Below are 7796 nucleotides of genomic sequence, written 5' to 3'. Positions count from 1 at the left end.
CAATGTATTCTGCCAAAAGAACAAATGTGTACTCTCCATAAAATCTTCCTCTAAATCCTCCAAATTTGCTTTTGAGAGATGGAAGGTATTCTGGGGGAGGGAAAGGGAAGGAAAGATACATTGTACTAAGAACTAAACTTCTAAGTATATACCAAAATAATCGGGATCCATTATAGCAGGGAGAATGCTTGTAATTTAATAGCCAAGTATCCTCTAACGTTTTGCCCAGTAGGAATCATTCCAAAGTGATATTTTTCATCTATATTTTTAATATGCATGGAAGATGGAAATTTGGGAAACAATTGGTGATGTCCTACTTTTGTGGAAATTCAAGCACGTTGCATTAAAAAAAAATACACATTAACCTGATCTCTGTGGAAACCATGCAATAAATCAGCAACTGAAATCTCTAATTGGCTAAGACTGGTAAAATTTCCAATTATTTGGATATTCAAAATACCAAGATGCTATGCTTCCTACCACTGAAAAGCCTCAAAGACCAGGTGTGGGGACAAATACTACTGGGGAAAAAATATCTATGTAGTTGCTATGATGGCACATAAGTAATCAAAAACTACTTTCTACAGTATTATGAAAATAGACATTGCTTACATTCTTAGACATCTTTACATTTATCTTATCTTATCCTGGACATTGAATTTTTGATAATGATGATGATGCTTTAAATCCACTTCAAACAATTTTGCAATTTTAGTAAGACCACAGTAAACATTATTGATTAGCAATATTTATAGACCTCATCTGATGTGTATCTTCTTTTGCTGTTTTTTGGCGGGGAGGGGGACCAGAAAAATATTCATTAATAGAAGCCACTAATGTTGGCTTCTATAAGATTGGACCATATTAAACACATGTAACCACAGAGACTCCTGGAATAAAATAGTTTAATACAAGTTTTATACAACCTGGAAAAATGACTCCATCAGAAGAAGATGAGACATTTTCTTAATATTACAACTAAGGTAGGAAATAAAATGTAGAAAGGCACCAGGAGATCACCAATGTTTTATGCAAGTTGATGCATTTAAAAAAGAGGCACACATGGTAACTAGATAAAATATTCAATAACATCAACTTTTTAACTCATAGCTTAGCTTCTAGAAGAAATAATTTAAAGTTTAGCATTGAGACAACTTGGGGGGGAGGGCAGATTCCAGTTAGAATGTTCTCAGGCCAACTAAAATGAGATAGATACACTAGAATTTCTGATCATGATGACTTCAAATTTTCTAGAAATCAATAAACTATCCTGATATAAAATATTTTTGAGAAACTCAGAGAAGTCGATAATTTTAGGAGAAGGAATGACAGAACCTAGGAACTGAGTCAAAAGAGGAATCAGCCTAAAGTCTCAACGTAGATATAAATGGACAAGTCCAACCTCTCTTGAATTCCATTGACCCTTATTTAATGCCAAGATAGTGCTAACTAGTAATTGAGTAGATTCTTATGCATAGTGTATTTAGTAATAAATTAGTTTGGAGCTTCACATGTGGTCCTATCTTTAGCACCTAACAATAATTGTCTATAACTGATTTCTTCTTGCTCTTCATTTCTCTCTCTCAAAAACTGAATTAAAATAAGAAATGACATACCTGAAAAGAAGAACAATATTCTATTTACATAATTTCATCCGTTTGTTATTGTAATCCTATTAAAACACATTGTTCTAGTTAATTATTCTATTTTTTTAAAGAAACACTATCATTTAACTATTTGCAAATACTAGACTTAAGATTCACAGTCTGAGTAAGAGTTGATGTTAAACTGCTTATGGCAAAATAAGGGCACAGTCACAAAACAAGACTAATTTCTCAGCTATAGTCACTTTCTGTAAATCCATGATATCACATCCCAAACATTTGTCTGAAATCTGACAAAATTACCAATTCTCTCAAAATTATGGTGATCTTGTGGTGGGTTGCTAACCGGTTTACTACTGGTTCGCTCATGCTTGTGGCACCCTCATGCTCACGCACAATGCTTCTGCACATGCGCAGAAGTGTCCAGGCGGGTGAGTGGAACCTGCTGCTGCCACCACTACTGATTCGGCTGAACCAGGAGCAACCCACCTCTGATCTTACCTCAATTCTGATAAGCAACTCATGAGATTTTGGAGATAACAAACTGACTTGTTGCTTCAAACTCAAATTCATGATTATTTGGGATTGTAGAAAATGTTCTGGCACTCAGAAGAACTATGCTAACATTGATCACCTGTTATATATCAATCTTTTTGAGAAACATGATATATAAAAAACTTTTAATTCTGGATTAATAAAATTGATTCCACAGAAAAGCTTTAAAAAATTAAAATACAGGAAGAATTATTTTCCCTGGTGACCTTTCTTTAAAAAAGGAAAATATTTAAGACATATTTTCTAATATTTTTATTTTAAATGTTAAGAATCATTAAACTATGAATTAAGAAATTAATCTATTTGGAGATTCTGATGCCAAAGCAATACTTAAATTAACATGTAGACTGAAATCTTAAATTGCATTTATTGTTATAGGGCTGAATGCAATGAGATTCACTCTACATATGCATATACCACATTATATAGTATCTGGTGGGTTTGTCAGTCAGCTAAGTTTAAAAAAAAAAACGAAATCAAATTCACCATTTAATCCTCTTTCTTTAATTGCAGTCTTGGAAATCAGCATGATTAAAACCAAGAAGAAGTCTAACCAGATTGCTACTAGACGTCTATAGGTCCAATTTCTGTAGAACCTTTCCAAAAAGATTTTGACAACAAGCCAGGATATTTAAAAAAGAAGAAGACAAATGAGGAGTTGGTTTCTTTTCTCTCAATCAGGAACAAAATCATGCTCATACCCATTCGATCAGCAGCAGAAGTGGAACAAACTCTGCAGCTCTCTCTACTGGAGGGACTCACTTGGCATACCACACAATACATTGGATCTTACAAGGGAGACCTGGCCCCCTCCTCTTGTTCTGATCTGATGTTTGGAAAATCTGATTTCTTTGATAAGTCTGTTTACTGAGGTTTGCTGCATCCTTGTTGAAAAGTACTTTCTCAACCTGGAAAGTATTTTGCTGGCGCTGGATGTTGCTGTTCTAGCATGAGCAAAAGAGGATATCATTCTTGTTGGCTGACCTGAAGCCCACTTCTAAACATATGTTGGCAGTGCAACTGTGCAAATTGTCTTGGAGCAGCAGAGCTTTAGCACCATGTTATCTGCAGCTTTTAGACCACATTATGTTGTTCTGCTCAGAGACAGTTGCCATCCCTTTAGGGCAAGTTCCACGTCACACCCATAGATTCAATTCCATTTATGAAATGGTGCTTCTAAGGTGGTGAATGATTTCAGGTTCAAGTTCTATATCTATTATTTAAAAGGTCTTATAGATCATATGGGACACGATTGTTGTGTGGGTCTCTTTTTTATAAGATTCTAGTCCTATTATCCATTTTTAAAGGAAAATTGGATCGTAGCATGGGGAGCACTGCTACCTTATTCAAAAGCCTCTAAAGTCAAGGCAGCCCTCAAATATGGCTTTTTATTATTCATTATTCACCCTCACATGAACATAAATAATGGATAAAGAAGAGTAATTATTTCCCATTTATTCAACCTGAGAATCTGCCAAAGTTCAGAGAAGGAAAGAAAGTTTAGATGAATAGAGAGCGTTTCAACACTGAACTGAACCTGGTAGAGGCCATTTTCCTAGTTCATTGTTGCTGCACCATATGCAAGGAAGGAGGAGGTTGGAATGCATTGCTAGTCACAATATTGAACTTTCTTGTGAGAATCAAGGTCATCTCTTGGCAAAGGAGGGAAAAGGAGAAGAGTGCCTGAGGAGCCTGCCAATGAATATAATTGGTCAATGTGATCAGTGACACTGGGGAGGAGAAGGGTTTTAATTATACCAAAACCACAGGAAAGATTCAAAGTTGGTTTTAAGCAAATGTGCTGATATGATTTACACAATAAAGAAATTATTTGAGGATGTGCCTGGCCTCAGAGTTCTGAATTGCTTGGATTCGTTAGTCGGAACCTTGAAAGAGTGAATGAAACATAATTTGTTATGCTTTAACTTGTTTTATATGGGCACATTCAGTTATTCTGTAGGCAGATACCATGGGTGTTCTCCTTATTTTATAAAAAGTCAATTCATTACTTGAATTCATTAACTCAGGGCAGAATCTGATAGAAGAATTATACAGATGTTCCTTGAATCATTTTTAAATTATAATTTCTAATAGGTTTTGGGCTATCTAAAAACTAACCTGTGGTAGATTTATTTACAATGATTTAAACACATCTGTCATCCTACATTTGGAGCCAAAAATGTTCCCTGAAAGACACTCAGTTTATTGTTCTGCATTATAGCCCATATGCTCTGTTCAGTCACGGCAGACAAACAACTGCATCAGGATGACACATTTGCAGAGCATTTTTGAAAAAGATTGTTCCCTTTCCACTGTGTTTGACATTGGAAAAATATTGAGTCTTGAGCTGATCAACTTTCTACTAAAAAGAGAAGGAGGAAGATGTGTGCTTGGCTGAAAGACAAAGAAAGAGGTTTCTGGATCCATTTGAAGGTACCTAACCATAAACACAAATAAGATGAATAGCTGAATAAAATCTGCATCTTTCTTTCAAGTGGGGCAAGCCCAAAGCCTGAGGAAATAAAGAAGAACATTTTGGAAAATGACAGATTAAAAAAAGTGAATTTGGATATGTTGCAAAGGCTTTACAGTAAGCACATGGCAGATTTAGTCATTCCCTTGATTAATGTAAGACATAACAAAATTTTCTCTTTTTAAGTAAATATCATGTCCAGTTTATATGGCTCATGAGTGCTATGTATCTGGTAGTTCCATCTTTATGTCAAGACAGTATCTTTTCCAACATTTCTCCTAAATTAGGAAAAAGAGGAATAGCTGTTTTATCTCCTTCTACTAATAATCCAAAGAAATCTTTGATATGATGTCCAGAATTTATGATGGTGTCAAATTTTTGACATATTTTGAGACTTTTGAGATTGAATGAAATTCTGCAACATCTTGACTACATGCCAGCCTTGGCTAAACCCAATGCACCAGGAGATTGACTCATGCCCATTTCTACATCTGCTGTGCAAGAAGCTAAAATATTATCTTACCGGTGTGAATATATGGATCAACACTCTCCTGGCTTTCATAACAGCCAGAGAGATTTTATTTTAACAGAATTTATTTCATTTGGACTGAACTATAACTCAGACGATTTCACAGATAACTTCAGATGACATCCCTAGCTGACTAAATCAGCATGTGGCTTAAATCATGACAGAATATCTCTATCTCTCTCTTTCTCTCTCCCTCCCTCCCTTCCTCCCTTTCCTCCTCCTCCTCCTCAAAGCAAGCAGGCACATGTAGCCAAGCAGCAAAGTGGCATTTCAGTGAAAATCAGCTCAGAATGGAAAGAAAAGTTCAAATTCCATTGACAAACAGAGGTATTCTCACCTGGAAGCCAGTAACATAGCAATTTACTTCCTAAAAAATACAACATGACTGGCTGGAAAGGGATCAATTCCAAAGACGCCATCAATGACTTTATGGGACCCATTTCTAAGTAATGAGTGAATATAAAACCCATAAATAGCTGGGGGATTTTTACTTCAGATATGTGTCCTTTTAATACATTGAAATAAATCTATTAACTTTTGCATCTGGTTCATCACTGAATTTATATTTTATTACACTCTTCCAGGCCCTGGACCAGGATAGTAGTTTGAGCTCCTTTGCTATTTTTTTTGAGGGGGGGGGATTACTGCTTTACTTTTTTGTCAATGGTCAGTAGTCTTCATTTTTTCTTGATATGCTTTTTAATGTTTATTTTTATCCATAAGTGGCCTTGAATCGTTATGGAGTTGGGTGGCCTCAGCACTGAAACAATTAATAAATAATTCCAAATTTATTTTCTAGGGCAAGCAATAAATAAACATTCCCTCTTGTCAGAGACTATTATTATTGTGCTTAATATACTTTTTTTTCTTTTTAAAAAAGTAGCTTGAAATAATTTCACTTCTTAAAACAGGTCTAGCTCTTTAAAATACATCTGCCTAAATAAAGGTTCCTGGGAGACATATCTGTTCACAGATGCTTTTCCTGTTAACATATTGGTGACTTTTTCCATGAGCACATCTCCATAAGGTTCATATTTACGCTATAAGCCAACTTATAGAAAGCATCTGTAAATATTAAAATCAGGACCTTAGCAATAATGTTTCATAAAGCAGTTTCAATTACACATTAATTAATAATATTTACAAAATACTCAGGACACCATCATTACAATAACTCCAATTTCTTGAAGATATGGGTAGCATGTAGCTGTTATAGTCAGAGACAAGTTACTGCATGAGAAAAACTAAAAGTTAGGCCAAGCCAGGTTAACCAATATATAAATCTTATAACCTAGGGAGACGAGAAAAGAATAGTCAACCTTTTGTAGATAGTTGCTGTATCATGTGAATTATAGCAATGGTAGTAGGCAAGGGGTTCACGCTATTGTGTGAAGGAATTTACCTAATGCCCCAATTTCTCCAAACATTTTAGAGTTGTTGGCACATTTGGATGTCATTAAATAGTATAGTATAGTCTTTATTGTCATTGTACAAAATAAATACAACAAAATTGGTTTTAGCCTCACTGGTGCAAAATTATAGCGGAAACAAAAAAAAGAAAGAAAAAACTAGTCATACATTTTCTTGTGTGCATGGAGTGATTGTGGTTGTATTTAAAAGTCTGACAGCCCAAGGATAGAAACCATTTTTCAACCTATTTGTTCGACGGGCTATACTTTAATGTCCTTGTTCCCGATGGTAGAAGTACAAAGAGACACTGACCAGAGTGTGAATCATCTCTGAGTATCTTCCTTACTCTGCTAAAGCAGCGAGATCTAGCGATGTCATCCAGTGGTGTCAGAGGGCAACCAATGGTTTCCTGTGCCAAATTTATCACTCTCTATAGTGCCTTCATATCCGCAGCTGTTAAACCAGCATAACATACTATAATGCAATATGTGAGGGTATTTTCTATGGTGGACCGATAGAAAGAGGTCATCAGCCATTTTTCCACCTGATTTTTTTGCAGGATTCTAAGGAAATGAAGGGGCCTTTGTTGGGCCTTTCCAATCACCAGGGACGTGTTGTTTTTCCAGGTGAGATCTTGACTAATAAGCACTCCCAAGAATTTAAAGGAGGAAACACTCTCCACCAAGCCCCCCTCAATATACAGTGGGGCAGGTTCCTCTCTGTGCTTCCGGAAATCTAGCACCATCTCCTTTATCTTACTAATATTTAGATGTAAGTTGTTTTTGGAGCACCATGCAGATACCTTCTGGACTTCTTCCCTGTATGCTGCTTTGTCCCCTCCAGTTATGATACCCAGCACCATTGCGTTGTCTGCAAACTTTATTATGATTTGCAGAGGATATGCAGTCATATGTATACAGCGAGTATAGGTAGGGGCTCAGCACACAGCCCTGAGGGGAACCTATGCTGAGCTTCAGTGTCCTTTACTTCATTTTGCATATATGATTAGCAGTGTACCACAACACTGCATGCACTAGCCTCAATGGCACATGTGTTAACATCCCATGAACTGAATTTGGAATTGCATTAATTAGGTACCTAGGTATCAATGTACAATTTGCACTAATTTAAATATTGCATTATTCAAACTTAGTCACAATTTACCTGGATCTCTTTTCCAATGTTGTGTTAGGTTTATTCTTTGTATTCAAATATCTATCAAGTC

The sequence above is a fragment of the Thamnophis sirtalis genome, unplaced genomic scaffold (genome assembly GCF_051295495.1).
Source record: "Thamnophis sirtalis isolate CommonGarterSnake01/CBP01778 unplaced genomic scaffold, rThaSir2_p1.2 scaffold_6, whole genome shotgun sequence".
In the NCBI taxonomy this organism is placed as follows: domain Eukaryota; kingdom Metazoa; phylum Chordata; class Lepidosauria; order Squamata; family Natricidae; genus Thamnophis; species Thamnophis sirtalis.
This window is presented reverse-complemented; position numbering follows the sequence as displayed.